Source organism: Narcine bancroftii, chromosome 1 (assembly GCF_036971445.1).
Source record: "Narcine bancroftii isolate sNarBan1 chromosome 1, sNarBan1.hap1, whole genome shotgun sequence".
Taxonomy (NCBI): Eukaryota; Metazoa; Chordata; class Chondrichthyes; order Torpediniformes; family Narcinidae; genus Narcine; species Narcine bancroftii.
The window spans coordinates 128,527,407-128,544,376 of NC_091469.1; the positions used below are offsets into that span (position 1 = coordinate 128,527,407).

The 16,970-nt window shown below is 45.0% G+C and overlaps 1 long non-coding RNA gene and 1 pseudogene across 1 annotated transcript; both read right to left on the bottom strand.

Annotated features, from left to right (window-relative positions):
• Positions 1 to 4,092: 4,092 nt before the first annotated feature.
• On the bottom strand, positions 4,093 to 5,588 carry LOC138751315 (uncharacterized; annotated as a pseudogene).
• A 2,679-nt stretch (positions 5,589 to 8,267) lies between these two features.
• Positions 8,268 to 13,791, bottom strand: LOC138763974 (uncharacterized). Its single transcript, XR_011357928.1, has 2 exons — positions 13,701 to 13,791; positions 8,268 to 8,597 (listed from the first exon to the last, which is right to left on the bottom strand). It is a non-coding gene; the product is annotated as an uncharacterized lncRNA (long non-coding RNA).
• Positions 13,792 to 16,970: the final 3,179 nt, after the last annotated feature.

Here is a 16,970-nt window from a genome sequence, read left to right on the forward strand (position 1 = left end):
GGTGTAACCATTGTAATAAGTAAAAGCCTGCCATTCAAGTTGCAGTCGATAACTACAGATCCCTTTGGAAGATTTGTAATGATAAATTGTCAAATTTATTCAGAATATTGGATTTTTATGAATATTTATGCCCCAAATGTTGATGATGATAAATTTATTTCTGATATATTTCTTCATTTGGCACAAATTGATGGGAATATATTAGTTGGTGGAGATATTAACTGCTGTTTAGATCCAATTTTAGATAAATCTACAAAATCTATCTGTAGAGCTCGTCGAAAGAACCAAAGACTTGTTGATCCAAACCAAGGCTTTTATTAGCAAAAGACCGGAGCTCTTCACAGGTGGCCGACCAGTCCGGAATGATCCGACCTGGCTAGGGACACAACCCTTTAAGGCCCAAACAATAGGTGTGGCTTAGCTCTCAGCCAATCGCTGTAAGCACAGTCTAGATACAGTAACTATATACACTATGTACATTGGTGATAGATCTGTACTATCACATTCACCCCTTCTTGGAGAATTGACCCTGGGAAAAAAAAAAACAAAAACGAGGGAGAGAATGAAAAGGAAGGGGTAGGTCAAGGACTGTAGCGGTCAGGGGGTCTGACCATCCGGCGTGACCGCCGTGGTGCCGGGATTGGGGTCGCTGGAGTGGTGTCGCCAGCGGGCTCATTGGGTGCGACTGCTCCGTCGCTCAATTCCCCAGTCGTTTTGTCGGCAGGGTGGCCCGAGTCATTGGGGTGCTGTTGGTCCTTCTGTTGCGGCACGGGGCCTGGAGCATAAGGAGTTGGGGGATTTGCTGGGTCTACCGCGTCCTGAGCTAGGTCCCGCACCGAAACAGTGTCCTCCCGCCCGTCTGGGAACTCCACGTATGCGTAATGTGGGTTCGCGTGGAGTAGAGTCACTCGGTCGACCAAGGGGTCGTTCTTTGAGTGCCGGACGTGGCGTCGCAAAAGGACGGGGCCAGGGACGGTGAGCCATGCCGGTACAGTGGTTCCCGATTCGGATTTCCTCGGGAAAAGGAACATCCTTTCGTGGGGGGTGGCATTTGTTGCAGTACATAGGAGGGAGCGGATGGAGTGTAAGGCACTAGTGAGAACCTCCTGCCAGTGAGAGGTGGGGAGACCTTTAGACCGGAGAGCCAGTGTAACCGCTCTCCATATGGTGGCATTCTCCCTCTCGACCTGGCCATTACCGCGTGGGTTATAGCTCGTGGTCCTGCTTGAAGCAATACCGCACTCCAGAAGGTACTGTTGCAGCTCTGCACTCATGAATGAGGACCCCCTATCACTGTGGATGGAATTGGGGTACCCGAAGATGGTGAAAATACTGTGAAGGGCCTGTATCACTGAGGTGGCAGTGGTGTCTGGGCAGGCCACAGCGAATGGGAAGCGGGAGTATTCGTCGATGGCCGTAAGGATGTAGGTATTACGGTTGGTCGACGGTAGGGGTCCCTTAAAGTCTACGCTAAGACGCTCGAAGGGGCGGGTGGCTTTGATGACGTGGGAGTTATCCGGACGGAAGAAGTGGGGCTTGCATTCGGCGCACACCGAACAGGCTCGGGTCATGGAGCGGATCTCCTCAACTGTGTAGGGTAAGTTGCGCGCCTTGACAAAGTGAGCAAACCTAGTGACCCCTGGATGACAGAGCGCCTCATGGAGTTTCCGTAGTCTGTCCATCTGTATGCTGGCGCACGTCCCCCTGGAGAGCGCGTCAGGTGGGTCGTTGAGCTTCACACAAGGCACTGTGTTTGCTGGCGGCCATTTTAGACCTACAGACTGCAGCAAAGTGGCCCTTTTTAAGGCACTTCTGGCACCTGGCTTTTCTTGCTGGGCACTGGGATCTGCTGTGCTTGTCCCTCCCGCAGAAATAACATTTCGGGTTCGCACGGGGCAGGGTAGCAGCAGCCGACAGGCCGTCAGGGGTAGGGTAGAAGGGCACTCTACTCACATCAGAATGTGGGGTCCAGTCCCTAGAGAGCTCGGTGGACTTTAAGGCTGCATCCTCCATTGTGATTGCAATCCGGGCCACGTCCTCTAGTTTTTCTACCCCTTGTTCGAGCAAACGCAGCCTCACTTCGTTCGATCGGAGCCCGGCCACATAGGCATCCCGGACGAGGTCGCTAGTGATCTCGGCAGCAGTTTTGTCCACACAGTTACAGTCCTTGCCCAATGCCTTTAATACTTGTAAATAAGCCCTGCTGGACTCGCCGGGCTGTTGCTTCCTCGACGCAAGCATGAGCCGGGCATGAACTCTGTTCACCGGTTGATCATACAGTTCCTTCAGTACCTTTATGGCTGCGGTGTAAGTGGTCTCATCCTGGATGTTCTCGTAGATTCTCAAGGACACCATAGACAGCAATGCTGTTAGACGCTGGTTATCCTCCTCTACCTGAATGAATCTCAGGAAGTTTTCAAAGTTCAGCAGCCAGAACTTAAAGGCTTTGAAGGCTGTAGCTGACTGTGGGTCGATATCAAGTTTTCCTGGCCGAGTTAAACGCTCCATCCCTTTCAAAAAAAAATTCTTTTTGCTAATAAAATTGTAGAGCTCGTCGAAAGAACCAAAGACTTGTTGATCCAAACCAAGGCTTTTATTAGCAAAAGACAGGAGCTCTTCACAGGCGGCCGACCAGTCCGGAATGATCCGACCTGGCTAGGGACACAACCCTTTAAGGCCCAAACAATAGGTGTGGCTTAGCTCTCAGCCAATCGCTGTAAGCACAGTCTAGATACAGTAACTATATACACTATGTACATTGGTGATAGATCTGTACTATCACACTATCACTAAAGCGAAAATGGCAAAAATAATTATAAATACTGTGAGAAACACAGTAAACTTGTACCTCTCATTTTGTTCGTTTTAGATTGGTCACAGTGTTTGAGCTACCAAAAGAAAATAGACACACACACCGAGAGCAGTTCAGATTATACAAATGTTTATTACAAATTCAAAAGCTGATTTCACACTACAATATGCAAGCCCTTCCCAACTATACTTATCAACGCTTGGACTGGTCCCAACTGCCGGAGCGAGGCAACGACCGCACACTTGTAGTAGGTTGTCAGGGTGCCGGTAGCAGCTTCTCCACCTCCCCCGACCGGGCCGTTGGCTGGACTGTAGAAGTTCTTCTTCTTGCTGAGAGATGTTGCCACCTCTTGGAGAGTCTCTAACTTCAGCAGCGGGACCATGGCTTATATTACCCAAAAACTGCTTACCCAAGCACCTATTCCCAGCACAGCAAGAAAGATAAGCGAGCAAGCTAGCAGGTTAGGCTTCTAACGAATAACATAATTTTCAGCTTATCACTTTGAATACAATGGTTTGTTTTGCATCAAGGCTAGGCCTCTGACAGTCTGTGACCAAAACAAGCAGGAAGATTAAATGTTCTTGGTACGCAGATGTCCTTTCATCAGATAACAGCATCTCTGGCCCCTCGGTGGAATTTAGCTTATGTCTCCTGATTCTAAAACACAAGCAGGTTCTCAGCCTTGCAAAACCAAGATCAGCAAATGTAAAAAACATGGTTAGAATCTTCTTTTACAACTTATTAAATAATTTGGCAGAATCAATAGATGAAGCGATATAGCCTTTTAATTCAATGTTCTTGGAAGAGCAGGTGTCCTTCAGAGAAGGCACACCCACTGATATTCAACAACATTTTTATATATTTCTTTGTGTTAATAACCACTCCTTTGTTAATTTAATTGGTTAATTAACTGAGTAATTGATATGTTAGTTTAATCTATAAAAGCTGTTCCTCTCCTCGTCTTAAAGCCTGCCCTTGTTTACTTCTCCCATTCCCCTGATTTTTAGCAACCCCAACTCTTATTTATTCTTATTTGGTATGATGCTTTGTCACATGCTCTTTCTCACATGTTCTCCCGCAGTTTTTAAATATTTCAAGTTGGCCTTACCTGCAATCTCTTGCAGGAACTGTCCTTCCTTTGTATTCTAGCAGAGCCCCCCTCCCCCCCCCACTTTTCTACTCTCACGTCTGCTTTCTCTGGACAGCCATTGTTAACACTGATTATTACATTTTGTTGAAGCATCACTTTGGATAATTTTCACAATTCCCCCTTTTTCTTTTTATCCTGCTGCTTCTGCATCATTGGAGTTAGTACCATAAAGTGTCTCCAATTCGGATAACATCATACCACTAGTCTCTTCCATTTTCTCCAGGCTTTTGTAGTCAAGTAGATACAGCTTATCCCATGTTGTCCCATCTTCTACATCCCTTAAGGGCATTTGTTTCATAATTGCAGTTTCAATAAGCCACTGTGTAAGCCCGCGCACACAGGGTATAATACAACATCCCACACCAGTTAGTACTCCTACCACCACTTTTAAGGAGGTTTGTATGAAGACCATTACTCCCTTCCATTTTCCAAAGTTCAACACCAGCCACCCAGTTAATGAGGGGTCCACTCCTGAATTTTCAGCAAACTCCTCAGCCAGGGTGGAGAGGCCCTGCAGTGCTTTTGTAATAGTTCCATCTGGGGCTGTATTGTTTGGGATAAAAGAACAGCATTTTCCACCTAGCATTACACAGTTTCCTCCTTTCTCTGCTAACATCATGTCTAGCACTATTCTGTTTTCCCAAGCCACTCGACTGGTGGCGTCCAATTGCTCTGTGATCCCCTTTACAGCATTAAGGGTATAATTTACAAACCGCTGTTACCCACCAAAAGAGGGTCGACTCAAACCCTGCTGCTATCTGATTGCATGCCTTAAATTCATTAGGTACTCCCCTTGGCACCCCAATTGAATGAATATAAATTTGGTTATCGAAGATGTCCCATGGAACTCCCTCTTACTTCTCTTTATCCCTATTACCTTCACCCGTTCAAATGCCAAGATGAAGGGTATGGCCAATTGAATGATTGAACAGGTGCCCTTCCAGTTGGGAGGAAAAATTGGTCTAAGGATCCTGCCTCCGTAGAACCACCATAGATCCGCTCGAGGTACATTTAAGGCTGAGTAGTTCCCTCCCCTCTCCTCCATCACATCTCACACCTTTTGCATAGTTGTAGCTTTCCTAGATTCTTCGTGAACTGTCTTCCTTATCTTGAAATGCAGACTGTGTGACTTCCTGACACAGTCGAGAATGCTGGCTGAATCCAGACATCCTTCTTCTACAGAGGAGGGAACATCAGGGACAAAGATTTACAGGACTGGTTCCCCCAGGCCGCTCTATCCTGATACAAAGCCATCATGCACCCCATTCCTTATCCGTCTTTATCCCAACCCAATGGAAATGGAACTACCTGTTCTATCGGACATCCAGGCGTACATGAATAGCAATTGTTCTTGGTTAAACTCTTCACCCATATTTTACCCATTCTACCAAGACATTTGTATCCCCATATCTTGTCTCAATCTCAATCATCTGTCTAAGGTCCTCTACCTCTACTATCTTTACTATTTTCAGATCATTGGGTGGAGTATAGGGTTTCACGTTGGGCGTTATTGTGAAGGTACGATCAGTTGGATTAGTCTTTGATCCTTCTATGATTTATTCTAAAGCCACACGCCAACGGATCCTTTCCACTGATGTTTATCACCATTCCAAATTTTTTTCCCATCTACCCCTTTTGGGTAGGTTTTTCCATTTATTTCCTCAATCCATGAGGTTCATTTAATGGTCATATAGTCAGGATTTCATTCTTTGTTCCTGCAGTTTGTGACAAGAGGTCCTCTCCAAATTGATATCTGACTTTTTAACTTAATGGGCATGATGATTGGGAGATGACAGGATCCCGGATGAGCTCCCAAATTATGAGAAACACAGCTCACTGATTAAATAATTTTGCAGAGTCAATAGGTGAAGCGATATAACTTTTTTATTCAATGTTCTTCAAAGATCGGGTATCCTTCAGAGAAGGCACACACACTGATATTCCACAACCTTTTTTTATACATTTCTTTGTTTATAACCACTCCTTTGTTAATTTAATTGGTTAGTTAATTGAGTAATTGATATGTTAGTTTAACCTACCAAAACTGTTCCTCTCCTCGTCTTAAAGCCCGCCCTTGTTTAATTCTCCCATTCCCCTGATTTTTGCAACCCCAAATTCTTATTTATTCTTATCCTTGATGCTTTGATGCTTTGTCACATTTCCTGTTCTTTCTCAGTTTTTTAATATATAAAGTTGGCCTTGTCAGCAATTTCTTGCAGGAACTGTCCATCCTTTGTATTCTAGCAGACACCTCTCCCCCTCCCCTTTTCTTCTCTCACGTCTCATCTCTGCTTTCTCTGGACAGCCATTGTTAACACTGATTATTACATTTTGCCGAAACACCACTTTGGATAATTTTCACAATACTGATGAAAGAACTGAACTTGGTTAATATTTGGAGACGAATGAATCTTAAAGGAAGAGATTATTCATTTTATTCTTATCGATTTGATTCATATTGTAGAATCGATTTTTTCTTAATTTCAGCCCATTTCCAAGGAAGGATTGAAAATGTACAATATAAACCTAGAATTATATTCTCCATTATTGATGTCATGTTCAAATTTGGAAAAAAAATTGATTTTACATATAGATGGCGATTTAATTCATCTTTGTTAAGGAATCCAGAATTTTGTGATTTCATATGAAATCAAATACAGATATATTTTGAGACCAATATTAAATTGACTGATAATAAGTTTGTTATATGGGATGCATTAAAAGCTTATTTAAGAGGACAAATTATAAGTTTTCCAGCTAAGATTAAAAAGAAGTTTTTACAGGAAGTAGAGGATTTAGAGAAGGAAATTGTTCAAATGGAAAAAAATGCACAGAAAAAACCACTGGCGGCAGCGTGGGCAGCGGCAGCAGGGGAGCGAGCAGCGGTAGCGTCGTCTCCGGGGGTGGCTGTGGCAGCAGCAGCGGTAGCGTCGGCCCCGGGGGTGGTCGTGGCCGTGGCAATAGCGGGCTCTACAGTCGGGACCGAGGCCGGGTCGAGCGTTCCGCACGGGGGCGAGAGGCGGGCCAACATCATGGTTGTGAGGGTGGGCTGCCCCTTCCGGGTTCGGCATCTCAGTGACGTCAGGCGTTGCCGTGCAGGGGAGCCCTCGCTCTCATTGGACAAGAGCTCTGGTGAAGAAGAGTTTGAATGGGATAGTGGCGATTGGGCTTCACACGAGGCACTGTGTTTGCCGGCGGCCATTTTAGACCTACAGACTGCAGCAAAGTGGCCGTTTTTAAGGCACTTCTGGCAACTGGCTTTTCTTGCTGGGCACTGGGACCAGCTGTGCTTGTCCCTCCCGCAGAAATAACATCTTGGGTTCGCAGAGGGCAGTGTAGCAGCAGCCGAAAGGCCGTCAGTATCTCGGGGGGTGGTATGGTAGAAGGGCACTCTACTCACATCAGAACGTGGGGTCCAGTCCCTAGAGAACTCGTTTGACATTAAGGCTGCATCCTCCATTGTGATTGAAATCCGGGCCACGTCCTCTAGTTTTTCTACCCCTTGTTCGGGCAAGCGCAGCCTCACTTCGTTCAATCAGAGCCCGGCCTCATAGGCATCCCGGACGAGATCGTTTGTGATCTCGGCAGCAGTTTTGTGCACACAGTTACAATCCTTGCCAACACCTTAACTACTTGTAAATATGCCCTGCTGGACTCGCCGGGCTGTTGCTTCTTCGACGCAAGCACGAGCCGGGCATGAACTCTGTTCATTGGTTGATCGTTCAGTTCTTTCAGTACCTTTATGGCTGCGATGTAAGTGGTCTCATCCTGGATGTTCTCGCGGACTCTCAAGGACACCATAGACAGCAATGCTGTTAGATGTTGGTTATCCTCCACCTCAATGAGCCTTAGGAAGTTTTCAAAGTTCAACAGCCAGAACTTAAAGGCTTTGAAGGCTATAGCTGACTGTGGGTCGATGTCAAGTTTTTCTGGCCGAGTCAGACGCTCCATCCCTTTTTAAAAAAATTCTTTTGCTAATAAAATTGTAGAGCTCGTCGAAAGAACCAAAGACTTGTTGATCCAAACCCAAGGCTTTTATTAGCAAAAGACAGGAGCTCTTCACAAGTGGCCGACCAGTCCGGAATGATCTGACCTGGCTGACACAACCCTTTAAGGCCCAGACAGTAGGCGTGGCAAAGCTCTCAGCCAATCGCTGTAAGCACAGTCTAGATACAGTAACTATATACACTATGTACATTGGTGATAGATCTGTACTATCACAACTTATAAACCACAAGACATAAATGATTTTTTTAAAGAGTATTTTTCAAAATTGTATTCATCAGAGACAATAAATAACATAGATAAAACTGAAGACTTTTAATCTAAGTTGCAATTACCAACTTTGAAAAGCCAAGCCCGTCAGCACACTTCATAAAGGGGAGTGACGTCAGTGCGCTTCATAAAGGAGAGTGATGTCAGCATGCTTCACAAAGGGAAGTGAAGTCAGCGCGCTGTAGAGTCATTGTCTCTCTGGCAACATGCCAGTAGGGAAGCAACGCTCTCCATCAATCCACACAGGTCTGCAAATGTGGGCTTCACCTGGGCAAAGCAGGGGAGCCCACACCATTCTGTGCCGGCCGCTCGGAGTGGCGATTCTACCTGTCCAACTGTGCGGCCACTCGGTCTGCCAGACTAATACATAATAATTACTATTACAGATACAAAAGTAAATATAGTAAGTATAAGATTAAAAATTAAAACTTGCTGCTTCTTGTAACAGACAGATTTTAGTAATAGGTCGATTTAAGTAACCAGTCTTGGTTTTAATCTGCACTTGCTGAATGAAACCTTTCTTGTCCGGAACTGTATCCATGATTTTCCCCAGCAACCAAGAATTTCTTGGTGTAGAATCGTTCATGTACAATGTCTCTGCATACAAAATTGTGTTTAGCTTTAGAACATTTTTGTCTTTCTTATAATAATGAAAGATATTCTTTAATCCATCTTTTCCAAAATAAATCCACAATAAACTGCACTTGTTTCCATCTGTGTCTCACAGAAATATCTTCTTTCTGTAATTGGCCTGGAGGCATTAAAGATTTAGATTGAAGAAGTCAGAGATGATTGGGTGGAAGTGTCTTAATGTCCTTTGAATCAACAGAAATTTTAGTTAGTGGACAACTATTTAAAACAGCTTCAATTTCACACAATACTGTCTGAAGATTGTCACCATTGAGTATTTGACCATTCAAAATGGAATTAAGAATTTTCTTGATTGATCTAATCATTCTTTCCCACACACCTCCATGATATGATTGTGTTGCTCAATGGTGCAACTGAGCAAATGTGGCAATTCCAAAGTCTGTTGGTTTAAAACATCTGTTGACTTCAGAACTTTCTAACATTTTAAGACTCTCAATCCAATCCATCCAATCTTGTGTGATGCAATCTGGTATAGCTCCATCCCATCCAAATTTTCTTCTGCACAATTCTTTCAGAATTTTCTTGGCTATTAATACTACTGGTGCCAATATAAGTAAAGGATCATATATTGAGCTTACGATCGAAAGAATACCTCTTCTTGTTAAAGGCCATTCTTTCAAATCAATTTTGAATATGAAAATATCAGATTGAATACACCATTGCAGTCCCATAATTCTTTTGACAGGTAGAACATCACAATCCAATCAAGATTTTTTATCTCCTTTGCTCTTTCTCCCTCAGGAATAACAGCCGTCACATCTCGACTTTTGCTAATCCATTTCATAAGGAAGAAACCTCCTTTATTACAGATCTCTTTGAACTTTTGATAAAGATCAATTGCTGCCTTTTTGGAAACCACTGAAATAAGACAATTATCAACATAGAAATTATTTCCGATGATGTTTATAGCTTGAGAACTAAATTTCTCTTCATCATATTCAGCACATTTCCTGAGAGTAAAATTTGCACAACTTGGTGACGAAGTTGCTCCAAATAAATAATTTTTACTGTCATCGCCATTAGGCCACCATAACAATCGTAAAAAATCATGATCTTCTGATGGTACTTTTACTTGATAAAACATTGCTTCAATATCTTCAACAAAGCACACAACAAAGCATCTCCTTCAGACAATGATCTTTACAAAATCTTATCAAAACACCTATTAAAGTACAGGTTGAGTCTGGACCTTGTAGAAGTTGAGATTTCAATGAAATTCCTTGAAATGATGCTCCACAATCAAATATTATACCTAGTTTCTACATTTGTGGATGTATAACTCCATGTTGAGGTAAATACCATTTCCTACCATCTTACGTTCCAAGATATCTTCTGATACCTTTTCTACATAACCCTTGGTTATCATGTCCGACATAACATTGGTATATAAAATTATGAGGGGTATAGACAGAGTTAATGATGATAGGCTTTTCCTACTGAGGTGAGAGTATGTGGGTTAAGGGTGAAAGGCGAAAGGTTTAGGGGGAACTTCTTCACAGAGAGAATGTTGGGACTGTGGAACGAGCTACCAGCTGATGTGGTGAATGTTAACATTTAAGAAGATTTTGGACAGGTACATTGATGGGAGAGGTATGGAGGGGTATGGACTGGGTGAAAGTCAGTGGGACTAAGCAAAAAAAAAGTGGTTTGGCATATACTAGAATGGCCTAAAGAGCCTGTTTCTGTGCTTTAATGTTCTATGTTTCTAAGGTGATTCACAGCCTATTGGTACTGGTTCTGATTCTCCTGTATCTCTTCCCCTTCAGGAGCAGGCTGAATGATGCCGTGTTCAGGGTGGAAGGGGTCCTCAATGATTTTGTGCATCTCCTTCAGACAATGATCCCGTTAGATCATGTTGTTGCGGGGGGGGGGGGGGGGTGGAGGGAGACTCCAGTGATCCTCTCTGCCTCTTATGGTCTTGTGGATTCACCTCCGATCCATTTCTCTGCAACCACTGTACCATACAGTAATGCAGCAGCCAGGATGTTCTCGATAGTTTTCCTATAGAACGGTGACATGATGGTGGCTGGTAGCCTTGCCCGCTACAGTCTTCACAGGTTGTGCAGTCACTGTTGCACGTTCATGACAAATGAGGAAATGGTGCTTTCCAGAACCAAGAAAGAAAAAGGTGCTGGAAGATTATGGGGTCCACAAGTGAAGCACAAAAGTCAGTGTGTGTGGGCTGGTTCTGGTCACCTCATTACACGAAGGACAGGGTGTAGAGAAGATTAACCGGGATGTTACCTGGATTGGAAACTATGTCCAATGAGGCAAGGTTAGCAAAGCCAGGGGCTTTTCACTTTGGAGTGAAGAAGGATGAGAGGTGACTTAATAGAGGTCTATGTTAATAAGGTAGACAACCAGCACCTTTTTCCCAGGATGGGAGTAGCAAACACCAGAGAACATCTGTACAAAGTTTAGGGGAGACATTAGGGTAGGTTTTTTATGCAGAGAGTTGTGGGTGCTTGGAATGCATTGTCAGGGCTGGTGGTGGAAGCTGGAACTATTAGGACATTTAAGAGGTTCTCAGACATATGGATGAAATAAAAATAGAGGGCTATCAGGTAGGGAAGATTTTGTTTTATTTTTGGTATTTATATATAGGTCATTACCACATCGTTGGCTGAACAGCCTGTACAGTTCTGCACATAGAAGAGGACATGCCCTTAAGTGGGACTAGGAGAAAAGAATGGTTTGGCACAGATGAGAAGGGCCAAAGGGCCTTCTGTGCTTTAATGTTCAAGTCAAGACAAGTTAAGTTGCGTTTATTTGTCATTCATATCATCAACCTTGCAGTGTACAATGAAAATGAGATAGCATTTCTCCAGACTGTGGAGCTGATTATTTATGTGGATAAATTACCTTACAAACAATTTTTATAAATAACATATCTCATTAAATATCATGTTGCATATGCTAGCCCTGTGTCTCCGGAGTTCAGAAGCCTCAAGACTTGGGGGTGGGGGAGAAAACTGTCTTGTAATTTGGTTGCTTTGGTAACTCTTCTTGGATGGCAGGAGGGAGAACAGATTGCAGAAGGAGTCCTTCACGATGTCTATGGCTTTCCGCAAACAACGACCGTTATAAATGTCCATCATGACAGAAAGAGAGACCCCAATACTTTACTATCCGCTGCAGGGTCTTGCGTGCTGGGATGGTGCAGTTCCCGAACCAGGCGCTGATGCAGTTACATAGGATGTTCTCAATGCATCCCCTGCAGAATGTTCTAAGGTTCAAACTCGCATAAGGTTAGGGTTTGGATTCCATTACCTTTGGGCAATGGATACAGGTTCACCATTGGCCTTTGCAAGGAAATTAGATGGATGTTAAATATAGGAAAAATACAGGGATATGGGGAAAGAGTAGAGAAGAGGGGCGAAAATGGTGGAAGGGGGAGATAGCTTCCCCTGAGAGGTGAAATGCAGTGATTCAGATGAAGACAAAAGAAGTCTCAGAGAGAACAAGACTTAAGCATAAGCACCTTGGAAGGAAAATGAAAGCGATTGGTGGTTCCTGACTGGAAATAAACTGGAGCTTTGCTAATAATAACCTGAGGCACAATTAAGAAAATAAGATGCTGGAATGTTACAATGGTTCAATATTGAGTCAAAGTAGTCAACTAAATCATTATGAAAATTATTGTGGAATACTGGGTAATGCTTGCTAAGTCACAAAGCGTAAATGAAATAATTGAGGGAATGTAGGAGAGCACAACTAGAATTGTGTGGCTGGATGGATGGGTGCAATTGACCATGTTCCATCTGAAAAAGGGACTGGATAAAGTTGGCTACGACTAGATCAACAGAAGAGGAGAACCAAAGGACATGGCCCAAAATTGAATGGGAGAGCATTCAGTGTTCAAATGGGGAAAGAATAGAATTGTTCTTCCATCTGCAGCACATGATAGAAATTGCTCGTTGAGAAGAGGGTAGCAACTTGCCTTTTGTTAGACTCTTCCCCCACAACTGACTTCTGACCACCTTGTCTGTGCGTTGCAATGCATGATTCAGAGTCACGTTGGAGGTTAGGGACCAGTGGAACTAACCTCCCACTTCTCTGTTGGACTCAGCACCCACTGTGGGGGCAGAGAACAGTCCTGATGTGGGGCAGGAAGCACTTTGTATCCCCATATTTCAACTGGCTACTGACGTGATTGAAAAGGTAAATAGAAGTATTTCTTAAAAACACTTACCTCCTTAACATTTAAGGCAAATTTACTTTGGCTTTTGCGACTTTTAAGTAATTTACAGTAAAATCCATGGTATCAGGAACTCAAGCGACTGGCAACTCAACCAAATGCCAAAAAAAGAAAACAAATAAATAAATAAATATTTTTAAAAGAATAGATAAAAATTTAAAATTGTAGAAGTAAATGTTCTCCGAAGTAACACACAACCCCTTGTTGAAGATGGGAGCAAACATTCAGCCAGTGGAGTGCCCAGGTCACGCCCCACCCACACCAGCTGTTTGAATAAAGTTTCAATCAAGTTGTATTTGAATAAAACAGTCATGCCCAGGATGAAGAGCCACTCGGGTGATTCTCCCAAAGTGTCTCCCTATCCCTGCCGAGTAAAACTCTTCATATTTATTAGTATTAAGTATATTAGTTAGGTTTTATCTATAAACTGGGGGTAAGGGGGTTTAATTATGAAATTGGATCAGTTAGCGTAGCAGCTCACGCAACAGTGTTACAGAACCAGTGACCAGCATTCGAATATAAAGTTAAATTTTGTAAGTTACAGGAATTACCTGATTAATGTGAACTTTACATAATTAAGGACTACTGTACTGATATTTTTCAAATGCTCTTACATTTTGCACTCTCCTTTGTCTTTTAAACTGTTAACGGTGTGTTCGGTGTACTGTGCAGCGAACGAAAGAAAAACCACACGGAAGCTCTGAGTGAGCTGAACCAACCAATTGATTTTATTTGAACTCTCCGGGAGCTTATCAACACGACCCCCATGATCCTTGGTGCGCCCCCCCTCCCCTCAAATGGGACCATTGTGACGTCAGCAAGTGCCAGCCTGTACCTCCATGACCCAGTTCACTTGTGCATCAGTGCAGCTCGCTCCACGAGCACCCTCCTCCCCCCACCCAAGAACCAGTGTTTGGAGGTGCCAAGTCTACAGTTCGTAAACAGTTTGCACTTTTGGGAGGTTGACCTCTCTGACACAGGGCTGGAACAGTTACTAGTTGGTCAAGGTCAAGATGTGCTGGGACGGGGACCAAGGTGCCCACCTGCTCGCGAAGTCACGTTAGCAATGCAATAGGTGTTTCCTCCTGGCCATGAGGTGCTGGCACAAACTCTCCCGGGACTGTCAGCAGGGTCCCATATATAAACTCATTGGAGGACATGGCCAAATCCTCCTTTGGCACTGTGCAAATGCCAAGGAGCACCCAAAGCAGTTCGTCCACCCAATCTGGGCCTCGGAGCCTCGCCATGAGGGCTGTCTTCAAATGCCAATGGTACCTTTCCACCAGGTCATTAGACTGTAGGTGGTAGGCCATGGTGTGATGTAACTGGGTCCCTAGGAGCTGTGCCAGCATTGCCCATAGGCCGGACATGAAATATGCCCCCCTAACTGACGTGATACTGGAAGGAAGGTTGAAATGGCCTATCCAGTTAGCAATGATGGCCCTGGTGCAGGATGCCATGGAAGTGTCTGAGAGTGGGACAGCTTCTGACCATCTAGGTATGTGGCAACTCTGGAAACTGGCAACGGCCCGATGATGTCCACGTGGACATGATCAAATTATCTGTGTGTCGGTGGGAAAGACTGAAGAGGGGCTTTCATGTACCTTTGCACCTTGGATGTCTGACAGTGCAGGAAACCTCTGACCCAGTGGCCAACCTGTTTATGCAGGCCATGCTACATGAATCTGGATGGATTGGCCAACCTATGTAGCCCGTTGAAGATGAAACGCCTCCATGTGGCAGGAATGATAGGCCTAGGTCGGCCAGTGGACACATCGCAGAGAAGTGTGGCTTCGGATGGCCCGAAATGCACATCTTCCAGCTGTAGCCCTGAGACTGCAGTGCAGTAGGCTTATATCTCACCATTCTGCAGGACCGCTGTGAGTGCTGTATAGTTGATTCCGAGGGATAGGGAGTGGACAGACAGGACAGACGTATGGGACAGAGCATCAGACATGAGGTTGTTCTTGCCGGAAATGCGCTTGATAGCCATCATATACTCTGAGATATGAGAGGTGATGCTGCTGCCTTGTCGACAATAGGTCCGTCACCTTGGTGAATGCAAAAGTAAGGAAATCCTGTCCTTAGAGGAAATAACAGAAATGGTGTATGACGAGGTAGATGGCTAGCAACTCCTTGTCGAACACTATACTTCTGCTCTGGGGGAGGGGGGGGACGTCGCAGTTATTTGCTGAAGAAAGTGAGCAGTCTCCAATGTCCATCAATCAGCTGCTCCAGGATACCACCGACTGCTGTGTTGGATGCGTCAACTGTGATGGCAATGGATACATCAACGCACAGATGCTCTAGAAGGGTGGCATTGGCCAGAGCATCTTTGGCTTGGTCGAAAGCTGCCGTAGACACTGTGTCCCAGCTGAATTCTTTGGTCTGATCCTGGCAGCTGATGGCAGGAACTGATAGTAGAAGTTGACCATCCCAACAAACCCCTGGAAACCTTTGACCATAGTTGGGCTGGCAAACTTACGAATGGCCTCAACCTTTGATGGAAGAGGGACCGTCCCGTGTTGATCAATGTGGTGCCCAAGGAAATCAGTGGCTATTAGCTGGAACTGACATTTTGCTGGGTTGATGACTAGGCCGTAGTCACTCAATGGCTGGCAAAGCAGATGCAGGTGTGTTGGGTGCTCATGTTGCGAATGACTGGCAATGAGAATGTCGGCTAGGTACATAAAAACAAAATCCAAGTGGTGCCCCACCAAGTTTGTGAGTTTCTGATAAGTCTGCGCTGCGTTTTTTAGACCGAATGGCATGCAGAAGAACTTGAAAAGGCTGAAAGGAGTGATGAGATCTGTCTTGGGGATGTCACTGGAGTTCACAGAGATCTGGTGGTACCCCCAGACCAGGTCAATTTTTGAGAAGATCCTCACACTGTGTAGATTGGCTGTGAAGTCCTGGATGAGGGGAATTGGTTACCCGTCAGCTGTCGTGGCATTATTGAGCCATTGGTAGTCCCCATAAGGTCTCCATTCTGCAGAAAATTTCAGCACCATGTGTAAAGGAGAAGCCCATGGGCTGTCCAAGTGCTGAATGATTCCCATCTCCTCCATCTTCCTGAATTCTTCCTTGGCGAGCTGCAGCTTGTCGGGAGGAAGCCTGTGTGTGCCCAGATGTATAGCGGTGGTCCCTGCATGGGGATGTGGTGCTGGGATGCCATGTTTCGGGACTGCGGTGGAGAACTGTGGCATTATAATGGCTGGAAATCCTGCCAGGATTCTGGAAAACTCATTGCCCAATAAAGTTACTGAGTCAAGGTGGAGGGCCAGGAACTTTGCTTCTCACAGAGTGATGGTCTGGAATGTCCTAGAATTAGCCATGTGGCACCCTTTCAGATCCATGATGTGGTGGACTTGAAGAAAGACTGTGCCCAGTAGAGACTGAGGCATGTCAGCCCAAGTGAATGTCCAGGTAAAATAGCAGGAGCCGAATTCGAGCAGGATGTACCTCGTGCATGCATATGCTGCTATTGTTGGCGGCGGTGAGGGCAGTCCCGACTTCCTGGCATGAGTGTCTCAGTTCAAGGTAGGTGAGACACTGACCACCACCTCTGTGTCCATGAGGAAATGCCGCCCTGAGTGCCGGTCCCATAGATAAAGGAGGCTGTCTCAGCGGCTAACCATCGTAACCATCAGTGACGGCTGGCCCCAGCATTTCCCAGATGGGAGTAAGGTGGGCGGCAGTGGCAGGGTCTAAAAACCCATTTCTGATGGTAGAAACACCACCACTCCAAGTTTGAGTCTCGACCTGCTGCGGCTGTCGCCAGCCTCCTCGGTGGAGTGGGAGAGAGACGAGTCATTGGGTGTAATGCAGCAACTAGGTCAACGAGCATCCCACCATATTGCTTGGCATGCCACAGAACATCCACA